Source organism: Chiloscyllium plagiosum, chromosome 30 (genome assembly GCF_004010195.1).
Source record: "Chiloscyllium plagiosum isolate BGI_BamShark_2017 chromosome 30, ASM401019v2, whole genome shotgun sequence".
NCBI classification, from domain to species: Eukaryota; Metazoa; Chordata; class Chondrichthyes; order Orectolobiformes; family Hemiscylliidae; genus Chiloscyllium; species Chiloscyllium plagiosum.
The window spans coordinates 46,863,478-46,871,258 of record NC_057739.1 but is presented as its reverse complement, the minus strand read 5'-3'; positions in this window follow the sequence as shown (position 1 = coordinate 46,871,258).

Genomic DNA, 7,781 nt, shown 5'->3' with positions numbered 1-7,781 from the left:
TGGGTGATGGGCTTTCCATAGTATGAATAAGCAGAGTAGCTCAGCATCAATCCGCAGGATGTTTTGATACTGGGACTTTAATTTCCCAAATATATCTGAAAACTCACTTCAAAACCCCTTTGTTTACTCAGCCTCAATCTCATCAACCTTACAGATTCCTCTCAGCTTTGAACTTGCCTTTCTATTTAGTAGAGAATATTTTTGTTTCAGAATGACAGAAAGAGATTCCTGGATTTCTTGATCTTAATACTTTGCCAGAACCTAGTTTTTAACTTTTAATAAAGTTTCTCCAGACCCTGTAGCTGGATAAAATATAGCTGCAATTTAACTTATTTAAGCTACTGTAACACCAGGTTATATTTAAATTATATGGGGTGTCCAACCACTTCCAGCTTAGCCCAAAGTGGCTCCGGAACTCAATTCCTCTACCAATGAAACCTGACACACCGTATGCCTCCTTAACAACACTATCAACCTGGGTGGCAACTTTCAGGGATCTATGTACATGGACTCCAAGATCCCTCTGCACATCCACACTGCCAAGAATCTTTCCATTGACCCAGTACTCTGCCTTCCTGTTATTCGTCCCAAAGTGCATCACCTCACACTTAGCTGCATTGAACTCCATTTGCCACCTCTCAGCCTAATTCTGCAATTTATCCAAGTCCCCCTGCAACCTGTAACATTCTTCCAAACTGTCCACTACTCCACCGACTTTAGTGTCATCTGCAAATTTACTAATCCATCCACCTATGCCGTGTCTAAGTCATTTATACAAATGACAAACAGCAGTGGTCCCAAAACAGATCCTTGTGGCATAAGCTGAATATTTTCCATCAACCACCACTCACTGCCTTCTTTCAGAAAGTCAGTTTCTAATCCAAACTGCTAAATCACCCTCAATCCCATGCCTCTGCATTTTCTCCAACAGCCTACCTTGTGGAACCTTATCAAAGGCTTTACTGAAGTCCATGTATACCATGGAGGTAAAAACAATGACTGCAGATGCTGGAAACCAGATTCTGGATTAGTTGTGCTGGAAGAGCACAGCAGTTCAGGCAGCATCCAAGTAGCAGCGAAATCGACGTTTCGGGCAAAAGCCCTTCATCAGGAATAAAGGCAGAGAGCCTGAAGCGTGGAGAGATAAGCTAGAGGGTGGTGGGGGTGGGGAGAAAGTAGCAAAGAGTACAATAAGTGAGTGGGGGAGGGGATGAAGGTGATAGGTCAGGGAGGAGAAGGTGGAGTGGATAGTGGAAGAGGAGATAGGCAGGTAGGACAAGTCCGAACAAGTCACGGGGACAGTGCTGAGCTGGAAGTTTGGAACTAGGGTGAGGTGGGGGAAGGGGAAATGAGGAAACTGTTGAAGTCCACATTGATGCCCTGGGGTTGAAGTGTTCTGAGGCGGAAGATGAGGCGTTCTTCCTCCAGGCGTCAACTGCCCTGTCAACTGCCCTGCCCTCATCTACATGCTTGGTCACCTTCTCAAAAACCTCAATGAGGTTTGTGAGACACGATCTGCCCTTGACGAAACCACGTTGACTATCTGAAATCAAATTGTTGCTTGCTAGATAATTATAAATCTTATCTCTTGTAATCCTTTCCAAAATCTTTCCTACAACAGAGGAATATTATGAGTATTACAACACGAGCTGCAGAGGATTCTCTGATCTCGTTCCATGCTCAAGATGCAGCGACCCATAGGGGACCCGAAACTGTTTGAGTAGTTGGGAATCAGACTGTTGTTTTATTTATCCATACCATTGCTGTTCTTGAAGACTCAAACTGGTTGACATCAAACCTCACTGGGGTGTCACATGCCACATTCTCTGGAAGCTGCCCTCACCACAATGCGAGAAAAGGAGAGTGTACTCATGCAGATTGTCAGTTTGTGAAGAAGACCTGTCAAGTATGGCAGATTTCTTTTCCCAAAGAACTTTCACGAACCAACTTGGTTTTTATGACAAGTGATGATAGTTACATGGTTGCCATTAAACTGACTTTTAATTCCAGATTTGTTGGAGTTTAAATTTCACTGTGGTTGGATTCAACCAATGACCCTGGAGAAATAGCTGGGGGTTCTAGATTACTCATCCAGTGACATTACTACTACACCCATGGCTCCCCCATGTCAAACAAAAGCAATGCAAATGCTGATGCCCTTATTTGGAAGACTAACCACAGCAGGGAATGCCTCATGCCCGAAGTCAAAGACAGCTTCTGGCCATAAATCCCTGTGAGATTGGGATTGAGATGCAGTGGAGTGTCACTGATGCTCTTCTAAATGAGATTCAAACCAGATCCAGACAGGTAGCGCCACGTTTCACCTGTGCCATCTAGCTCAAAAGACAGTTTCAGCTTCAGCTATCATCAGACTGCAGCATAAGTGGAAAAATGGTCATCCACCAAACCAGAGCCAGCTGATAGGGGAGTCCAAACCAGCATGGAAACTGTTAATGACCATGGAGGAGAATGGAATCCTCTATTGGCTAGTTCACGGTGAAGGCCTTCAGCTCTGTCAACAATGAGGGATTGTGGAATATTCTCCTCAAATTCCACTGCCCACAGAAATCTGTCACCATTCTCCACCTACTACATGATGACATACAAACCGTATTCCTTACTGACAGATCCACCATAGAGTCAATACGAGTGCAAACTGGGGTCAGGTAGGGCTGTGTTATCACTTTCTCTATCTTCCTCACTGCAACATTCCACCCTTTCTCCATGAAGCTTCCTGGCAGAGTGGAGCTAATCTACAGGATGAGTGGGAACCTGTTCATCCCTCAGTGCCTCTAGGTCAGAACCATGACCACCTCAACTTCTATCATTGAGCTTCAGTATGCAGTCAACACTTGCATACACTCAGAGGCTGAGCTACAAACCATTGTCTGTGCATTCACTGAGCTGTATGAGAGAATGGGCCTCAGACTAATCATCTGGAAAACAAAGATTCTCTACTAGCCTACTCTGGCTGCATAACATGACCATCAAATTCCATGGCAAGCCCCTGGACAACATGAATCACATGCCATACCTTGGAAGCTTCCTCTCGGTGCAAACAGACACTGATGATGAAATCTAGCATCAACTCCAATGTGCCAGTACAGCCTTCAGAAACCTGAGAAACGGAGTGTTCCAAGTTTGAGATTTCAAACCCAGCAAGAAGCTCATGGTCTACAGACTAGCCGTGGTCCCCACCCTCCTGGATGCTTTAGAAACATGGACCATATACAGAGCTGACACCTCAAATCACTAGAGAATTATCACCAGTGCTATCTTCACAAAATACTAATGTTAAAATCTTCTCTCAGGTCTTCACTGTATCAAGACACTAGTCACACATGACCAGCTGTGATTTGTGAGCTACTTTGGCTCCATGTCCAACACAAGACTCCCTAGTCAAGCACTCTATTCCAACCTCCTCAGAGGGCAGAGTAAATGTTACAAGGACACCCCGATAGTCTGTGTCAACAAATGCAACATCCCACTGACACATGGGAATGACTTGTCCCAGAATACACAAACTGGAGAGGATGCATCTGTGTAGGTGCCACCCACAGTGAACGTCATGGAGTGCAGCATGTGGCAACCAAGCACAGGCAGTGGGCAGAGCACACAGAAACTGGAACATCCCACTCACACACCTCCTCAAACACTCCCTGCCTCTCCTCAAGAAGTGCACACAGAATACAGAATATCTTACCCTACTTGACAGCTTCAAATGTCAAGTGTTGGCAGCAGTAGATGATCAGACAGGACATCAGGACCAGGCAGCAGGAGTCCTGGTCCAGGATGGCTGCTGATATTGATAGGCCAGTAATTTCCCTGTCATAGAGGAAAACAGGGAGTGACTTCAACTCAGCATTGAATCCCTGGGTCACCAAGAGAGCTCTAGAGGTCCTTGCAATAGATTTCACTGTGCATGACTCCTCTTGTAACAGGCTCATGTAGTAATGATCATGTCCTTGTACTCACAGACATCTTCAGCAAGTTCATTTAGGCCATTCCCATCCTGTGACACGTCGACCTGAACTTTAGCCAAAGTGTCAGTATGTGATTGTTTTGTCAATTTCAGTGTTTCCATGTTGGATTCACAGTGAACAGGAGACAGTAAGATCCTACAGGGGTTTCGCAAGACCTATGGCATGGTCAAGAGTTACACCACTCTATATAATCCAGAGAGTAATAGACAATGTGAACAATTCAACTGTATTCTGCATGATCATCTGTGCACCTTGACAGTAAGCAAAAGTGATCTACGTTTTTCTGGAGCTTTTCCATGTTAATAACACCACCACACGCTCACTCACAGGCTCTTCTTCTGTCCACATGATCTGTCCTTTTGACAGGGCCCAGTCCTTCTTGGGGACCATCTTCTCAAGTCCACCACACCTTAGAATGGGGAAGGCCAGGTAATTGAATGGACAGCCAAACATCATGCAAGGCCAAACCAGTCATTTGAGATGGTATCCAAGAGACAGACATAAATCCTGAGAAGAAAAACATTGACTAATTGCAAGGTGGACAGCACTGACCTTCAAATTATTGGTCAGTGCATTCGGTATAGGAATTGGAAGGTCATATTGCAGCTGTACAGGACATTGATTAGGCCACTATTGGAGTACTGCTCGCAATTCTGGTCTCCCTGAAACTTGAAAGGGTTCAGAGACGACTTATAAGGATGTTGCCAGGGTTGGAGAGTTTGAGCTTTTGGGAGAGGCTGAATAAACTGGGGCTATTTTCTCTGGAGCATCAGAGGCTGAGCGGTGACGTTATACAGGTTTATAAAATCATGAGGGGCATGGATAGGGTAAATAGACAAGGTCTTTTCTCTGGGTTTGGGGAGTCCAAAATTACAGGACATAAGTTTAAAGTGAGAGGAAGTGGTGGAGGCTGATACAATTACAACATTTAAAAGTTATCTGGTTGGGTACCTGAACAGGAAGGGTTTAGAGGGATATGGGCCAAATGCTGGCAAATGGGATTAGATTTATTTAGGCATGTTCAGCATGGAAGAGTTGGACCAAAGGGTCTGTTTCTGTGCTGTATATCTCTATGACTCTATAATACAAGAGTATACCAGCAAAATCAGAATATCGAAGGTGGACCAAAATACAGGACATGTGGTATCCTGAACCCCACAGAGTCATGAAATAGCTGGATATGGGGTGCCATACTGATGTTGTTGAAAGTGGTTCACAAAGGGAGGCGTGTTGCTTGAGGCCAGGAGTCAGGTGGATGATGTGGAGGCAGCAGTTCTCTCAGTGGCTTTGCAGATTCTGAAGCGTCAGTGTGTCATGAGTTGAGTAACATGGAGTGAGATAGTAATGGGGAATCCTGGAGTAAACAGTGGGTTGTGAATTCTGGAGGTGTTATTCTACTCCCGATAGACACTGGGAAAATGTACAGGGAGGAGCTGCCGGAAGATTGAAACTGAAGCAACAAATGTGCCGATCATGGGGCCTGTAGAAATCTGACCAACCTAGACCCAACATGGGTGTTTTGCAACAGAGTCTAGATCTCCAGGAAGGTTCCAATACTGATAATTGGCAGAGAAGGTTTTCCTGAACAAATGCTGGATGTCACTCCAATCCATACCAACTCTTGGTGATGCTGCCAGGATTGTGGGCCCAAACATTCTCACCATCGAGGTGCAAGAAAATGCTGCTAATCATAGAACTGTTTCGTAATTGGTCACTGTGTAGTATGTGTTGTTTCTGGGACAGCAAGTACCAAACAGCAGCCTCCAACTTCAAGTGGCAATGGTGAGAGAGGGAATTGAGAAGGGGACCTGGAGAATCGATTTTCCCCTGTCAGGAGGGAGGGAAAGTTATCCTTCCCAGGAAGAGGCCTGTGAACTAAAAGCTTAATTCCATGCAAGTATTCTATTTGCTTAGTTTCTGAGGAAGGGTCATGAAACATGAAATTTAACTCTGATTTCTCTCCACAAATGCTGCCGGACCTGCTGAGCTTTCCCAGCAATTTTTGTTTTTGTTTCCAATTTTCAGCATTTGCAGTTCTTTTAGTTTTGATAGAGATATTGTGATTTTGGTCAAAGTGACACTGGTCTCTGATAGCAATTTGGGTGGAAATAACAGAACTAATGATTACTAACTCTTTCCTGATTGGATCCTGAAAGTTCAGCAAAATGACCAAATCTCCAAAAATTGTGTTCTGACTTAATTTTGTTTTGGAAATGAACTCTACAAAGCAACCTAACAGTATCTCCTCTACAACTGGTGAAATTTCTTCACTGATAGAGAGGGTAAGAGTGTGCCTCTGAGCACAAATATTTACACAATGCAATATCCTGAGCTTTGCTTTCCACAATAAGACTCAAGACTGATTGTATGGGATGCCTGTATTTATTTCTATACAAAAGTAAAACAGATGACACTGCCAGTCCGCGAGGTGGCCAGGTCTGTCAATCAAAAGTTGGCGTGGAGGCAGAGCGGAAGAGTCGGACAACGCACAGAGCTGTGGTGATAGGGGACTCCATAGTGAGAGGAACTGACCGGGGTTTTTGTGGCAGCAGGCGGGACTTAAGGATGGTGTGTTGCCTTCCTGGTGCCAGGGTTAAAGACATCACAGACAGAGTGCAGGAAATCCTCAAGGACAAAGGTGAAGAGCCAGAGGTGGTGGTCCATGTCGGCACAATGATGTCGGGAAGAAGAGGTGGAACATACTGCAGCGGGACTTCGGAGAACTAGGAAGAAGGCTGAAAAGCAGAACGTCCAACGTGGTTATCTCCGGTTTGCTTCCAGTTCCTCGGGCTGGTGAGGCCAGAAACAGGGAGATAATGGACTTGAATGTGTGGCTGGGGAACTGGTGCAGGAAGCAAGGATTTAAATTCTTGGATCACTGGGGTATGTTTCGTGGTAAGAATAAATTATACAAGAGAGACGGTTTGCACCTTAATAGGTTGGGGACCAGCATTCTGGCAGGCAGGTTTGCTATCGTAAGGACAGACTGATGGGCACAGGGGGTGGAGTGGCCCTGTTGGTAAAGGATGATAGTCAGCCCTTGCGCGGGGGAACCTAGAGTCAGTGTGGATAGAGCTGAGAAATTCTAAGGGTAAAAAGACCCTCTTAGGAGTTATCTACAGGCCCCCAAACAGTAGTCTGGATGTCGGATGTAGGTTGAATCAGGAGCTGAAATTGGCCTGTCGCAAAGATGTTACTACAGTTGTTATGGGGGATTTCAACATGCAAGTAGACTGGGAGAATCAGGATGGTATTGGACCTCAAGAAAGACACTTTGTGGAGTGCCTCCGAGATGGATACTTAGAACAGCTGGTGCTGGAGCCGACCAGGGAGAAGGCAATTCTGGATCTGGTGTTGTGCAACGAACCAGAATTGGCCAGGGACCTCGAAGTGAAGGAGCCATTGGGAAGTAGTGACCATAATACAATAAGCTTCAATCTGCAATTTGAGAGGGAGAGGGTACAATCGGAAGTGACAATTTTTCTGTTGAATAAAGGGAACTATGGAGCTATGAGGGACGAACCGGCCAAAGTTCAATGGTGCAATACCTTAGCAGGGATGACAGTGGAGGAACAATGGCAGATATTTCTGGGTATAAGGCAGAAGGTGCAGGATCAGTTCATTCTAAAAAGGAAGAAAGATGGTGGCCGTGGCTGACGAGGGAGGTTAAGAAAAATATAAAGTTAAAAGAGAAAAAGTATAACACAGCAAAGATAAGAGGGAAAACTGAGGACTGGGAAGCATTTAAAGAACAACAGAGGATTACTAAGAAGGAAATACGCAGAGGAAAAATGAGGT